The 16,847-nt window shown below is 33.8% G+C and overlaps 1 protein-coding gene across 6 annotated transcripts in view; it reads right to left on the bottom strand.

Moving 5' to 3' along the window:
- The window catches only part of LOC102948923 (bifunctional heparan sulfate N-deacetylase/N-sulfotransferase 4), a 375,766-nt gene that overhangs the window by 257,129 nt on the left and 101,790 nt on the right, over positions 1-16,847 (bottom strand). The window contains exon 3 of one of the 6 annotated variants that reach the window (XM_042984005.1): positions 15,669-16,437. The exons of the other annotated variants lie outside the window; for them this stretch is intronic. The gene's annotated coding sequence lies outside the window, so the exon portion shown is untranslated. The remainder of the gene's footprint in view (positions 1-15,668; positions 16,438-16,847) is intronic. 6 annotated transcript variants of the gene reach the window in all.

Below are 16,847 nucleotides of genomic sequence, written 5' to 3'. Positions count from 1 at the left end.
CATCAATGTTAGTTCCATTATTTATCTGCTTGGGGATACACACACACACAAACACACACACACACACACTCCTTAGAGTTAGTCATTGATTCCTCTCTTTCCCACCAGACCCCCTAGACATTCAATCCATTGGCTGTACCTATTTATCTATATATAGAATCTGAACACATGCTATCTCAGCTATCACCATAGTTCAAAATAGCGTTATATCTCCACTGGCTTACTGAATTATCTTCCTAATTGATTTCTGCCTCTGCCATTTCTCCACATCATTTTTTCCAATACAGTGGCCAGAGGAATAATTTTACAGTATAAATATTAAGTTGGGTCTGTCCTATGACCAACTCCCCACCCCCACAGTGGCTCTCTCATTTCACTAAAAGAGCCAAATTTACAGAATGTTCTACATAATTCTACCTAATCTACCCCTTATCTTTCACTTAATTCTCTCCAATATCATTGGCCTTGTTAATGTTTGAACATGCTGTGCTCTTCAGATAGCTACTCTGGGGCTTTTGCACTTGCTGTTTCCTCTGTTTTAAATACTTGTCCAGATATAAACATAGCATATAATGTCATTTCTTTATGTTCTCCTTAAATGTAATATTTCAGTATATCCTCTTCTGACCTCCCAGTACAAAATTGCAAGCTCTCTGCCAGCACTTCCTAACTCCTTGTGTGTGTGTGTGTGATTTTAACAATCTATTATACTATGTAAATCATATTTTTTTCTTATCTATCAGTTTCACTGGAAGTTAGCATTTGAATCAGAGATTTTATTCTATTGTTTTCATTTCTATTCTCAATGTCTATGTCACACTTTTATTTTTTTTTTTTTAAATTTTTTTTCAACATTTTTTATTTATTTTGGGACAGAGAGAGACAGAGCATGAACGGGGGAGGGGCAGAGAGAGAGGGAGACACAGAATCGGAAACAGGCTCCAGGCTCCGAGCCATCAGCCCAGAGCCTGACGCGGGGCTCGAACTCACGGACCGCGAGATCGTGACCTGGCTGAAGTCGGACGCTTAACCGACTGCGCCACCCAGGTGCCCCTATGTCACACTTTTAAAAGAGAGTGGCGGGAGGTACATCTGGGTGGTTCAGTTGGTTAAGTGGCGACTCTTGATTTCATCTCAGGTCATGATCTCATGGTTGTTGAGTTCGAGCCCCATGTCAGGCTCTGATCTGACAGTGCAAAGCCTGTTTGGGATTCTCTGTCTCCTTCTCTCTCTGTCCCTCCCCTACTATTTCTCTTTATCTCTCTCAAAAATACATAAATAAACATTAAAAAAAGAGAGCAGCAGGTAACTGAATTGAAAAGACAGGTATCAGAAAATAAAAAGGTCTTATAAAAATGATAAGGATTTTAAATTGACTTAAATATTGGAATCTATTGAAATACTTTAATTTCAAGACTCGCATGGTAAATGCTGTCTTTTAGAAACTTTGTTTGTTTGTTTTGAGAGTATAAGACACAGATTGGAGCCATGAGACAGAAGACCAGTTAAGAATTTATTACAGTAGTTCAGATGAAGACTTAAGAAAGTAGAAATAGGTTAAGCAAAGTTCATATAGAGAGCAAAATTCAAAATAGCCAACATAATACTGAAGGAGAACAAAGGAAGACTAACATTAAAAAACTTTACATTTTACTATTAAGCTACAAAAGCCAAGACAGTGTGGTACTGGCAAAAGAATATACAAATAGATCAATGGACAGAATAGAGAACACAGAAATAAACCTCAAAGGACAGTCAACTGATCTTTGACAAAGTGGCAAAGTCAATTTAATATAGTTCATATAAAAAAAACTATACACAGAACTTACACTCCTAAAAATAAAAATGAATCACAAATGTAAAACAAACAAACAAACAAACAAACAAACAAAAAACTATAAAACTCCTGGAAGATAACAGGAGAAGATCTAGAAGATTTTGGCTTTGGTGATGACTTTTTAGATACAAGAAAGGTACAATACATGAAAGAAAAATAAATTGGACTTCATTAAAATTAAAATTAAAATAAAATAAAACAAAATCTCCAGGAAAGACACGTTAAAAGAATAAAGAGACAAGCTACAAAAGAAAATACTTGCAACAGACATATCTGATAAAGGACAATTATCGAAATATATAAAGATTCTTGAAACTCGGCAATAAGGAAATGAATAACCTGATTAAAAAGTGAGCCCAAGACTTGAACGGATACCTCATGAAAGAATATATACAGATGACAAATAAGCAGTAAAAAGATACTCCTCATCATATGTCATTAGGGAATTTCAAATTAAAATAACAATAGGCTACCATTACACATGTATTAGAATAGCGAAAATCCAGAGCAGTGAAAATAAGAAATGCTGGGAAAGATGTGGAGCAAAACGAACTCTTACTCATTGCTGGTGGCAATGCAAAATGGTATAGCTACTTTGAAATATACTTTGACAGTTTCTTACAAAGCTGAACATACAATTCAGCAATTAAGCTCCTTGTTACTTGCCCGAAAGAGTTTAAACTTTATGGACACACAAATACCTACACACTGCTGTTTATGGTATCTTTATTCATAGTTGCCAAAACTTGGAAACAACCAAGATGTCCTTCAGTAAGTAAATGGATAAATTTTGGTACATGTGTAAAATAGAATATTATTTACTGCTAAAAGACAAGAGCTATCAAGCCACAAATATATATGAAGAAATAAAAAATGCATATAACCAAATGAAAGAAGCCAATCTGAAATGACTGTAGACTGTATAATTCCAAGTACATAACATCTGGAAAGGCAAAACTATAGACTCAGTAAAAAGGCCAGTAGTTGTCAGGGGTTTGGGAGATGGTGGGGCGGGATGAATAGGTGGAGCACAGAGAATCTTTAAGGGAGTAAAACTATCCCATATGATACTGTAACAGTGGATATCTTTGTCAAACTCCAGAAAATGTACAACACCAAGAGTAAACCCTAATGTAAACTATGGACTTTGGGTAATAACGACATGCCAATATAGGTTCACCAATTGTAAGGAATGCTGGTGGTGGAGGAGGCTAGCATGTGTTTATGCACGTGTGGGCATACCTAAAACTGCTCTAAAGTGTAAGGTGAAAATTTTTAAAGTAAAACAAGTTTCAAAATGTTTATGTATAACTTTCTAGCTCCTTAACTGTGTAGCCCCCCATGGGTATCATTGTTGGAATCATTTAAGAAGCACAATATAAGAGCCACAATAATTAATTTGAAAGGAATTTTATTTACTCACATTTTCTAAACAACATTAAAGAGTTACAATTCATAAAACAAAATGGCATTTCTAAAATGTAAGTTTCTCTACTCTCCATTTCCCCCGTACCCCAAAGCTACTGTGGAAATCCTCATATAACAAAATTTTATTTCTGCCACCTGCTTCAGTCCTTTTTCTTCTCTCCCCTCCTTAATCCCTTCACACTCAAAAAGTAAGGTATCCTTTTCTTTAAAGGGGAAATGGAAACTATGAGTGTTTTATACTGTTTGTTAGAAGGAAAAAGTTGTGAATGCTCTCCTATGAATCATTTTTATCCTGTCACATAAGAAACAGAAGTGTTACAATTTGGTGATTGAATGGATCTAGAGGGGTAAAAACTACTCAAACACATCAGGCTTTCAGTAATTCATTCAATATTTTTTGAATGCTTATCTAGTGCCAGATGGACTATCCACCTGACAAACACTACTTCTGCTCTTCAAAAGCAGTGAACATCTATTCTGTGACACATTTGAGTAAAAAGCACAGTAAGTACAAAAACAGGGAAAGTACAAATGTATATGGTAGACGAGATGTGGGAAGACAAAACGAGTAGAATGTAATATATTATTTTTGAAAGGTCTGTGAGATATTCAAAAGGAATGTCCCCTAGGCTGCCAAATGTATTGGAGTGGAATTTAAGGTCTGTGCTAGAATTGTAAGTTACGGAGTAGGAAAAGCTAGGATATCAAGTGAGAAAGCTAAGAAACAGTGTGTACCATAAAATGATAGAAGTACATCATTAAAACCCTTAAACTGCAAAAAGGTGGTTAGTGGGAGAGAGCCATGGAAGCTACAAGCAAAGGGAAACAAATTTTTCTGAGCAAGAACTGAATGCTATTTTTAATTCAAGAAATACAACTGAAAATTGACCTTGGCTTTGGTGACCGTAGCAAACGCCCAGTGGTATAATGAACTCAAGTAAAAGTGAGTTGAGAATGAAGTAGGTGATGAAAGAATTGAGAATACCTGCAAGTAAAAAACAAACAAACAAACAAACAAACAAAAAGTAAACGGTTAAAGAGTTCATATGCTTATTAGCAAGAAAGAACTCTAAGGATATGCTGTGAGATTTTAGAAAAAGGAATGAGTCCTGTGGACTGAAGTCATTAGGAAAGTACCTAGAGAAGGTTTAGGGTTAGGGTTATTTTAATCATTGATAAATGAGGTATTTGGATTTTGAGGAGGAAAGAGAGATTTGAAAGAGAGGAGAAAACCAAGATCCAGGACCAGGCAGGGAAGTGATGACTAATTTTGCCCTTAGAATCCTAATGGAATGTTCATTTTCTGTGCTTTTCTCTATACATTTTAGTGAAATCAAATTATAGCCAGCAGCAATAAAATGACTGCTATCAACTGATAATTCCTTTGGTTTAGTTCAATAATCATTTTTTAAAAAACATGATTATATTTAGTATTGATTGGCATCCTTATTAAATGTATCAGCAGAAAATCATGGAAGCAGTTATCCATGAAACATAAAATGCTCACTTAGCCCTCATATTCTTACAGTCCTCATATCTTATATCTATATAATATATAGAGATGAATGAATGAAACCACAATGTAGAAATGTACTTCTTGAGCTACTACTAGTAACAGAGAAAGAAAAATAATTTTGCCTAATATTTAACATTGAAGTTTAACTTCAAGAAATCAGAAAGGAATCTATTAAACTATAAATTATAAAAATTATATTAATTGTCTCCAAATGTAATGAGTTACTAATAGTACTACACTTATATTCATAAGTTATATTAATGTCTAGCATTTCTTAGAAGATATACTTTTAATATTTTAATTATTCTCTTACTTAATTTAGGCAAGCTATCACTTGATCACTATCAATAGAATTTGCCTGCATTAGAAGTAACAAAAGATTACTATGTCTTAAAATTCATTTATCTCATCAATCATTTCTATACCACCGACTTTCTTATCTAGAGACTCCCAATGTAGTCAAGTCAATACATAAATGCCTGAAGAAAATTAGATTGGTTTGGGGCAGTATAACTGCTGTCTATTATGTAGTTTATAGGGAGTTTTAGTGAGGATTGTTTTTCCATTATTTTATCTATCAGGATATTACCTGTGTAAACTTATATACTACTGACTTTGAGCTTCTTGTTATAAAAAATAAACTCTTTTCATATGGACTCTATTCAATGAATGAACTAATGGAGAATTTAATGCATATAAGTCAAACTTGTCCAGTATCACACAGCTAATGTGAACCCACATTTTTTTAAGGGGAGGAGAAGTAGAGGGAGAGGGCGAGAGAGAATCTCAAGCAGACTCCATGACCAGCATGGAGCCCCATACAGGGCTCGATCTTATAACCATGAGATCATGATCTGAGCTGAAATCAAGAGTTAGATGCTTACCAAACTGAGCCATCCTGGCACCCCAGTGAACCCACCTTTTCTGATTTATTCTAATCTCCCCTATTGCCACTGTTCTGCATTGGTACCCTAAATAGTAAGAAATAGAATTTCATTGCCATGCACAAGACTTCTAAAGAACTCTACTGAAATGGAAATCTTGATCATTTTTATTTTGATTATTTATTTCCTAACTGTAGATTTTATAAATCTTTTAGCTACTATTTCCATCTTTTACGCATTTCTCTTATTTCAGAGCGTTTACAGTTTTACACGCACAAAACAGTCAGATAATTCTTTACCAAAGGGATACATGCTCCATTCAATTTCAGTGATAATCTGTGCCTATTTTTCTTATCCAATTGCTTCATATTTTATGTTATTTTAACTTTTAGATACTGCAGAATAAAACATCAGTTTGGCCATAAATCAGAAATAACATGGGTGGTCACATGTAAATATATCCCATATAGAATTTCCTCCTCCCACTCAAAACTAATCCAGGATACACAGTTCTGAAAGTTTGGGGGAAAAAAACCTAATAAAAACTTATAGGAAGAGACTTGGAGTGATTTCAAGCATTCTGCTACTTGTCAGAGGCAATGTTTCTTGAGATGCTCCTATTTTAATACTTGATGACTGGAATGCAGAATTATTACAAACGTTACTTACAAATGCTTTAAAATGATGCTAGGCACTGTACCAAAATAATTCACTTTTTAGCAAGCCTATGTGGCAGAAAATACTGGGAGATTGTGAAATGTAAAATATTTTGTTGATATTTAAAATACCTTTGGGAAAAAAGAATAGGGGGAGTTGTCCAGTTTTACATATGGAAACTTGAATGTCAATTTAAGAGACACCAACACATTTATGGCAAAACTTAAAATATAATTTTGTATCTTTTTACTCCCAGTCTGAGTTAACATTAGTAATTTAGAGGAGTTAAATCTATTGTCCAGAGACTTCCGTGGAAACAATTCTTGCTGTGAATGGGAGTGAGATGGTAGTTACCAAACTATCCTGTGTTCTCATTGTGTGACTACAAGAGGTGTGGAGAAACCTCTAGAATGAACATTCTGCCCATCTAAATCCTATACAAGCATTGGGTTAGAAAACTGATCAATACACTTGAAGTAAATAATTGGGTAAAATTTTGTAGCAATATAGTTTCTACATGTTTGCATGGTTTCCACGTGTAAAACAAAACCATTTTTTTTCATTTTCCTCATTCTTTTTCCCCCAAAGATATTTAGAAGATCCACAAAATGTTTTACATTTTATAACCCCCAGTATTTTATACCAAAGACGCTTCCTAAGTGAACTATTTTGGTTCACTGCCTAAGAGAATGTTTCTTTTAAAAGATTCGTAAGTAACCTTTGTGATAATTCTAGAAAATGTGTCAATATAGACATCACATTAAATATTTTTTTAGTGTTTTACTAGATAAAATTGGAAACAAACATTTGTATTCGCTTTAGTTGTCTCTAGTTTCAGTTTCTGAACCTTTCTTTGCCTTCTTGTCTTCTAATCCCACATTTTTCCTTACGCCAGCATGCCAGAAAATGAAGATAAACTACTTAGCACTTTTTTCTGACAATATTTTCCTCTGGTTTATGGTCTGTTTTCCTTAAGATACCTGAATGTCATTTAATTTTTGAACTATGATGAATCAGACTGAAATGTCAGTCAATAATGTTTGATCCTTTAGTTACATTTAATACTATTAATATTCAAATGTATAATAAAAATACAGTAGAGATAGTACAAAAAGGTGATTTAGATCATTACTTTTAAGTGAAGGGGATTGGAAATAGTCAATACTCATCACTCAGGGGTTGCTTTAAATCGGTGCAAAATGTTACCTTGCAGGCCAAAGTCAGAGTACTGATGCATGTAATTAATACTTAATTCCATTAAATTAACACCTCTCATGTTTCCAACTTTGTAATAGGAACTTTATATTTATTATCACATTTAGCTTTTCCAGCAATTCTATGAAGTAGGTATTATTACCTCCATTCACAGATCATGAATCAGAGGCACAGAAGAGTTAATAAGATTTTTCAAGGTTATATTACACATGAGGGCAAAGCTAGAATTAGAATCCAGCTTTGGTGGAATTCAACATTACCTCCTGCCTTCTATTATGTTGTAATGCTATGGCATCTTTAAATCAATTCACATTTGTTTACGTGATTGCAACTCTTCTCTTGCAAGGCTTACATTTCACAACTCAGCCAAACCATCTCTATATTCTTTATTTAGAAGTTTATAGAAGCTAGAAGTATCTTTCTTACTCATGCATCTAATCTTCAGAAATTTTCTTTTTTGGATTGTCTCAAAGGAGTAGCAAAACCAATATGTTTAAAGTTTTAAAAATCAATTTGACACTTATTTATTATTTTATTATCTTCAACAGATTATACACCTTGTAAAATTACCCTTTTGTGGAAAGTTGCTTTTACATTCTAGAGAATGCCCTCTGTAATACATTCCTGCTACGTAATATTACTCAATCATTATTTACTTGAAATTTGTTAACCAGTTTTCTAACCAACTGCTAGAGCTTGTTTTTGGTGGGCAGCATGACCACTGTAAAATCTTCACCTATACTCCTATTTATAATTACACAATGAGAAACATAAGAAACCTTGGTGACCATTTCCTACTCAAGGTAGAAATACCTTCCACAGATGTCTTCTGGATAAGTAGCACTCTAACCTGTGGTGATTGCTTTGACTGGAATCTCACTGATTTTTTTAATGTTATTGTTCTTCCTCATTTTGCATAGAAACCTCCCAATATCTTTCCTATGTTAGGCCACTGGTATCATATAAAACAAATTACCTTTTCATTAAAAAATTCTGCAACATATATAGGTAATTATACTGTTATTAAACAGTCTTTTGTTTTTTAATATTGTTTCTTCAACTGTTGCTCATACAACATGTCTCACATTTTACATTTATCAAATGCTTGCTATTTGCCTGTAGGTCAAGAACTCCCTAAGCATTCCTGCCATCAAAATATTTTGTTAACTGGGGGCACTGATACATGTACAGTACTTACACCTTCAGGTAATAGGTACTGTAATAAGACGAAGGGAAAAGAAGGTCAGAGAAGACTGCTCCTAATATGAGATGGCAGGAACCTGAGGTTGGCAAATAGGTCACATGATGTTAGACCTCTGCTAAGTAAGATTACTGATCATTGTTTCCTTGACGTGGGTACTATGATTTCATTAATCTATTTTAAGTTTGCATTAGCATTGTATTAGCTCTATAAAATTTTTGGTTCTTATTGAGTTTGAAGGACTTTTGTAGTTGGTGAATTTTTTAAATTAAATAATTACACTTATCCCTCTATATTTCATTATAAGTTCATTGTTCCAGCCAACAGAGTGATCTTTCGGAATATTGGTTCTTACACCCACCGATCTATGAGAATGAGGCAGGGGACTAGCTCTTCTGCTGTGGAAGTTTCAATAATAACATAAACTTTCAAGCTGTAGGGAGAAATACAATAATTTGAGACAATTTACTCACATATTACATTTTAAATACCTTAGGACTGTAAAGAGTAGAAGGAAAGTTGAGAATTGCATGTTCTAAAACTAATGGTCTATTTTCCAGAGAAAGTAAAACTAAACAGTGTGCCATATCCTAAACTCTACTGAACAATTTCCTGGAATTGAAGATAATAGTCAATTGGTAGAATAAAAATTCAGCTTGTCAGCTAGCATATTACAGAAAGTTGCTGTTCCTCGTCACATTTTTCTATAAGACTGAAGCAATGGTATCAATTTGTATGAAACTTTTAAATAGGTTTTCCGAGTGTCAGTTTGTCAGAAAAGTATTTGCTGACCAGCTCTCTGGCTTTCACTAACACCCTTTAACTCACTACCTTGATTAATTCATCTTCATAGTACTTATAGCTCTATCACAGCATCTTTATTTGTTTATTGCTTGTTCCCTTCCCCCAACCTCCTCCCCTGAAAATAAGCCTCAGGAGAGCTTGAAGGGGGTCTGGTGCATCCTAAAAATAATGTCTAATAATATTATCATTATCATTACAAAACATTATTGAACAAAGATGAAAAGGTATTTTCTCTGTTTAAGGTGAAAGATACGTCCAGATGGAAACATAGAGTAACTTAAGTACAAAATTGAGTTCAACCTCTATTGACCAACTGAGAATGATTTTTGTGGTTATTAAGGAAATTCCTTACTCCAAAGAAAGCAGCTTCACAGGCTGAGATATCAGGAGCCACAATACCTGAATTACTAAGTGCAATTTTTTAATGATTGCCTGTGTTTTATTTTACTTTTATAGTATGTGAAATCTCAGTTGGATTTACATAACTATTAGAGAAAGACTAGGAAAAAAATTTAAATTTTAATTCTCATTATTTGCACTGTAATAAATAGAATTAGAACTTTTATACATGTTCACAAGAGCATATGCATCTCTGCATCTGTTTCCTTTCCTTGTATTAATTCTTAGTGTAGCTATATTTATTTCTGAGGTTTAAATGATTTTTACGTAGGTGTTAAAGACTATTCAGTACCTCAAGAAGAACTCTTTTGAGATGTCTGATGAAATATGACAAATTCTGTGGATCAGCAGTCTACAATTGAATTTCTGATTCAGGAATGGAGTCAAGCCAAAGCATGTTAATGTGCAAAATAGCTTTCCCTTCTCTGTCTTTCTTCCATTAGGAGAGCAGTCAGCCTTTGGGCTGCATATGAATGCTATGTTTAAACTACTAAATATAAAAAATGATTTATGGGGATTTAAAATATCAGTATAAGGATTATTTACATTTATTATTGTTTTACTTTTGCCACTAAGCTGCATTTGCTGCATGAAAAAGACTCCACTGCCAATGAAAGGGAAGTATATGGAAAGGGAGCAAAAGGACTACTTAAAGAATTTAGTAAATTAAATGGAAATTCTTAGGTGGGAGAACAGCCAATATTTTCAGGTTGACATCACTACTTCTTTGACATGAATTTCCCATCCCATCTTACCTTTTTTTATTGTTCAGTATATTTTCTCTACTTTTCATATGCATTTTTCCCACACACTCCCATGTTCAAACCGGGCCATTAGATAAATAATTACTGCCATGTTAAACGTGAGTGGTTTGCTCCTGGACGTTGCAAAACAGCATTTAGGCTATGTGACAAAAATGAAGAGAGAAAAGAAACGAAGAGATGAGGTAAGGAAAATATAAAGGGAGGAAGGAAGGGAGGGAGGAAGGATGGAAGGAAGGATAGACAGAAGGTAGGATGAAGGGAAATAAGTAAGGAAAAAGGGAGGGAGGAGAGAATGAAGAGAAAGAAGAAAGGAAGAAAAGGAAAAGAGAGGAAGGAAAGGGAAAAAAGAAGAAAAAGGAGAAAAAGAAAGAAAAGAAGAAAGGATCAAGTGAATAGCAACTAAGGAAGTAGATCTACGTTTATTTTTTGCTTGAACATACTGAATTTGGCCAGTTAACTTTCCACTTCCACAAGGTTATGATTGAAGATAAATTTCATTAAAGACTTTTAATGAGGAAGTTTAATATTTTAAATAAAGCACAACACAAGTTCATCTGATACAGAAAGTCTGTAAAGGCGGCTGTCTTTTAACTTGGAAGGAAAAAGAAGTGTTTATGCACGTGTGTGTGCGTGTGTATGTGTGTGCGTGTGTTGGCTTACTAAAAGTTGACTCTTTATTGAACTTTTCAAGTATTTCAAATTATTTTTTTTCAATAATTTCTTAGAAGTGTAAAATTGAGTTTGGTACAGAAGTCTTAATTTGGCAATTTAAATGGAGTTATCACTTTTGTTTTCTAAAATACCCTCATTCCATCATCAAATCAAGTTCTCAAGCATTCAAACATAGTCTTTTTAACCTTCATTTTCTTCTCACATATTTCCTTAATACTACTTAATTAATCATGATTGCCATTCAGTATTAATGAAGTATCCTTAAGTATATCTCTTTTTTTTAATGTTTATTTATTTTTGAGAGAGAGAGAGAGAGAGAGAGAGGCAGACAGAAAGGGAGACAGAATCTGAAACAGGCTTCAGGCTTTGAGCTGTCAGCACAGAGGCCAACACTGGGCTTGAACCCATGAATCATTAGATCATGACCTGAGCCAAAGTCGAATGCTTGAACGAATGAGCCACCCAGGGGCCCCACTTTAAGTATATCTCTTGAAAAAATATTTGTAAAGTAGTCTATATATGCAAATTTCCTTAATGAGTCACTTGAAAGGTAATATTTAGTTTGTCATATTCAGGTTGCTTTGTTATAATTTTTTCCATGGCCTGAATTATATGGGCAATCATAAATATAAACAAATTAGAAGAAGGTAAAGGAAATAAATACATCAAGTTAGACAGGAAAACATTTTCATCTGTAGAAAAGGAGAGTGAGTTACTATTCACATTTTTTTTATGATTTTATTTTTAAGTAATCTCTACACCCAACGTGGGGCTCAAATTTACAACCCCAAGATCAAGAGTCGCATGTCTACCAAATGGGCCAGCTGGACACCCCAGTATTCACATTTTAAAAAATATCTATTTGTTTTGAAATGTACAAAGCCATTGATGTGTTTGGGTTTCATTTTCAGACTATTTTGGCCTTTGGGACAATCTGTCAACAATTCAATATTATTCTAAAAGAAACTTTAGGTTTATCAACCCCAGGTTGTGATAGCATTCATTCCTTAGAAAATTGAGATAAAGGAAACTTGGAAATAAGACTGTATTTATAAAAGTTCTCCATTGTAATTGACACCTCTACCTTCTGAGGCTTACTGAAAATAACTTAAAAAAGAATGCATTTAACACTCTCTGTAACAGCATAGCTGAAAGTTTCCTGAAGTGTTAAAGAAAACATTGGCTAAATGTTATCCAATGATGGCTAAAGGCAGTAGCATTATGTCTGACACCTGACCCATTTCTCTCACTTCATAAACTTAAAATAAATCTACAGACAACATGGTTTCCCCCTTCCCTAGTTATTTGGAGTACATGATGGCTGAGAGTTAACTTTCTTTTTTGTTGTCTAGCTTCACAAGGTATATACTACAACAGTTTTAGTACGTCACCTTCTGTTGTGAATTTTACTAAGTCGGTTACTTTCATAAATACTCCCACTTCTTCCTTTGGACATATATCCATATGTGGCATCTCTGATCACTCTGCCATTACTAAGATATGCATCTCATTTTTATTTCCTTTTCTGCTCTTAGGTATAAACTGTATTTTATAGGAGCTTCTGCTAGGTTTATTTACATTTTTCATTAGAGCAAACTTTATAAAGAAGTAAACTTTGTTACTTTAAAATTTTAGTCTAGTCAAAAAGCATATTTGTTCTTTAATATCCTATAGTTTGTACAAGAGAAAAAAGTTACACTTCAGGTTAGACTTTAAACAGAATGAATTATCAATGAATTTCAGCCCAGAAAGAATTAGCCTTCTGGGTGCACAGCTTCTCTGTCTTGGCTTCCAGCCAGGGCTGATACTCGAGCTTTATTTTATAAGTTTCCCCAGCTGCTTTCCTAATCTGGGGAGGCAGGCACCAGCTAGAATCTTCTAGTTTGAACAAAGCATGCTAAATGCTTCTCTGTTCTTCTCCCTGAGTAGTTGTTACTCAAGGAAGCACAGAAAGCTTGATCTTTTGATTTTATTCTCAATGGCACTTTTCCCACTCAAACAGAATGTGCAAGGGTATATACAAACAACTAGACCTATTGAGGGCAGATATTATACTGGTTCAGAAATATTTTTTAGCATATTTTAGAAGGTTAGCCTTGAGACTTGAACTAAGAAACTAACTTTATTTTAAATCTGATTATAGAATGATTTTTTGGGAAGGAGAATAAGTATAACAGTGTTAATACTCAGATAAAACACAAAAGATGGTCCTTTTTTGGGGTGAATACATATGTAGACATGTAATTCTATTTTGGTTATCAAATATACAAATTCCAAATTATGATTTAAAATAATTATGTATAAAGTAGTCTCCACTTACTTCATTTTGGTATTTAAGGAAATCATTTAAATAGGCAAATTTCTTAGATAATAACCTCAGGAGGCAGAAAACAAAATGCAATTTATGTAAGTTTGCAAGTTTATTGAAAAGAAAACATATTAAAATCCTTATGAAGTTTTTGGCTTTTTTTAATGTTTTTATTTAAATTCCAGTTAGTTGCCTTTTTTTAGTTTAAGAATGATGCGTGAGTTTTGTAAAATACATCTATATTTTCTCTCTAAAGGTGATTTTCATGTTATAATTATTAAGTCATACACATTATAATTTTTTCAAAAAAATTTTCTAAGCATCACTCTTAGTTATGACCAATTGTCATTAAGATGCAGTAAAAAAAAAAGACATTCTGTTTAATGTTCAATTTCTAAAAATCTCTTAGCTTATCATGAGACTTCCATCAATGTACATACTATGTGATATTAATCATTATAAGATAAATATTCACAGGACTTGTTATTATAAAAATGTCAAAACAGATGTTAAATGGTATTAAATACTCATTTTTCTATTGAGATAAATGTTGAGTAGAAAATATATATTTCCTTATTAATCACTTATTTTTTTTCGGTGAATTCCAGTTGAAGGTATAAACTGTTTAGACTTTATATTCTCTACATACATTTGCTTCATGAAAAAAAACATGACCAACATAGCACCAACTTGGCATCTGGAAATAGCTAACTAACATTTTTAATAGAAGAAATTAAAACTATTATTTTGATATAAATAAAAATCTTTTGAATCTATGGGGGAAGAAATAATTGTCTTCTAGTTTTGGAGAAATTCAACGAATTACAGTAACTTTTGTCTTCATTCATATCCTTTTGTGGCAAGAAGCTCACAGTATTTGAACCATCAAGTTGAGGAGAAAGTGAATTACTAAAATTATTAAGACAATAATCAATAACTTTGTATGCAATTTAAACATTTATGATCTTGAGTTGATGAAATATATTCTGATAGAAGACATCATGAAATCAAGAAAAGGTGAGTTTGAAAAAGACATAATAAAGTATAAACTATTGCAACTTTTTCAGAGCTTTGTTAGAACTCAAAGTAAGCATAACCTATCATACTAAACTGTATCATTACTTGAAAATTCATGATGATATATCTGAAAAATACAGTATCTTATTAATCAGGACAAATTATAAAGAAAATACAGGTTTAAGGTTTCTTTTTTATTTGACTTTCTCTAACAGAAATATTGGAAAGGATAAGTAAAACCATATTTAAATATTATTTCTTATTTTCCAACTTATTCTGTGCATGAGGAATTTGAAGGTATTTACAGGTATAGCATAAAGCTGTTTTTGTTCTCCAGGGAATCTATGCTTATGGCATATGACATATAGTGTTCAAAGAATTTATTTTTCTTTCCTAATAGGACCTAGTAGGAAACCATCTATTTCTTTAAAAGCAATTTATGACTGTATCCTACAATTTCAAATGTCTGTGACAGTTGTTTTTCTAAAGCAGACCATTAGAACAGAGCATGCCTATAAACCTCAGGTCCCAAAGAGAGGAGTTCCCATCTTGAGCAATTTGATTGCCATGTTATCAGTAACACTTTTCAGGGAAACATTTATAACCACACACTTTGTATTTGAGTTTGTAAAATGGGCATTTTCAGTATGAAAGCCTAAATTGTTATCAAGTGAGTTGTTTCTTCTGCAAATGTTCTGACAACAGTTTAAAATATTTCAGGTTCTATCTCCTTTTTTAGGCAGGACTGTATTTTCCATTTATAGTACAAATATAACTTCTACAACAGTAATGACACATAAGCACACACATGCTGAAAAGAGTGAATTTGGTCTAAAACTAATGTCTCTTTCTACATAAATCTTTCATAAATAAAACTTTATTGTGTTCCACTTGTTTACATTGCTAAGCAACATATATTCATTTATTGAACACACCTCAGTTTCAGCAAATTAAGCAGTAACTTACCTAGAGAAGCATTTCAATTTTTTTCTTATCCTAACTTGAATTTATCCCGAGTTAGAAAGTGAGATATCCAGCATTCAGATTCACTTGGCTCCAGGTTAATTAGAAGGAGCTTTCAGTTCATATAATCTGCCTCAACAATATTCCGAGAGCGCTTTTTTAGTTCCAATCCTAGTATCTGAACTCTTCCAGCAGAGTGTCTTTTTATTTATACACACACTGTCCTTTTCAAAACAAGCAGCCAGCTGGAATGATTCAAACCTCTGTTCAGCACACCGTTAAAATGCAGCTTCCTCCTTGGACACGAGAATTACACCAGGGAGCGGGACCGAGTACAGCAAAAAGGCTATGAGAACTATTTAATCACCGGAATACCAGCTGCTCCTGCTCCGCTGTTGCTACTGCTGCTGTGCTTCTTGCTTAGCTGTAGTCGGTCTTTCCCTCCCTCCCTCTTTCTCTTGCATCTCCAGAACTATAAAGGCAGCCCTGCCGGATTATGATTGGCAGAAACCGCCAATTCCTTCAGCTAATCATCCTCAAGACTTTCAAGGACCTGGAGCTGTTGTGCTGTCACGCGGTCAGTGGGATGTTACACATGAATACGTTCCAACAGAAGCTAATTCAGCGATCAGCTGCATTCCTCTCACACCGAGGTGATTGATTAGATGCTCCTTGAGGATTTGCATAATCTTTCATTGTACAGTTGGACAATTTCCTATGAAACTCGAGAGTAGAATTCCACTTTGCAGCCATGACACTGGACCAAAAGAATCTATTGGGTAAAAATGAAAAGTTCAAGGCAGGGTCTTCTGTGGTAAATGTGTGCCAGTCAAGCACATGAATTATCAATTCAATAAAAGCTAATGATGAGCAGTAGGACACTTAGAAAAATAGTAGTGAGCTATATACGCTTAAAATTTAATAATAATGTTTTTAGACCATAACAAATGGTAAAAGAAGGAGTAGTCGTGTGTGTGTGCGTGCGTGCGTGTGTGTGTGTGTGTGTGTGTGTGTCTGCGTCTGCGTGTCTGTGTGTGTTGTATAGATTGTTTCATTAGTTTAGGTAAATTACTGGATTGTCATGTAAAGGTTCTTTTCTATTCCCAGCATGAACAAAAAATCGTCTCCATGTCTCATTTTTCTACTTGGCCAATATAAAATGAAGATTACCTGCCCTTTGTT

Source organism: Panthera tigris, chromosome B1 (assembly GCF_018350195.1).
Source record: "Panthera tigris isolate Pti1 chromosome B1, P.tigris_Pti1_mat1.1, whole genome shotgun sequence".
In the NCBI taxonomy this organism is placed as follows: Eukaryota; Metazoa; Chordata; class Mammalia; order Carnivora; family Felidae; genus Panthera; species Panthera tigris.
This window is presented reverse-complemented; position numbering and strand designations above follow the sequence as displayed.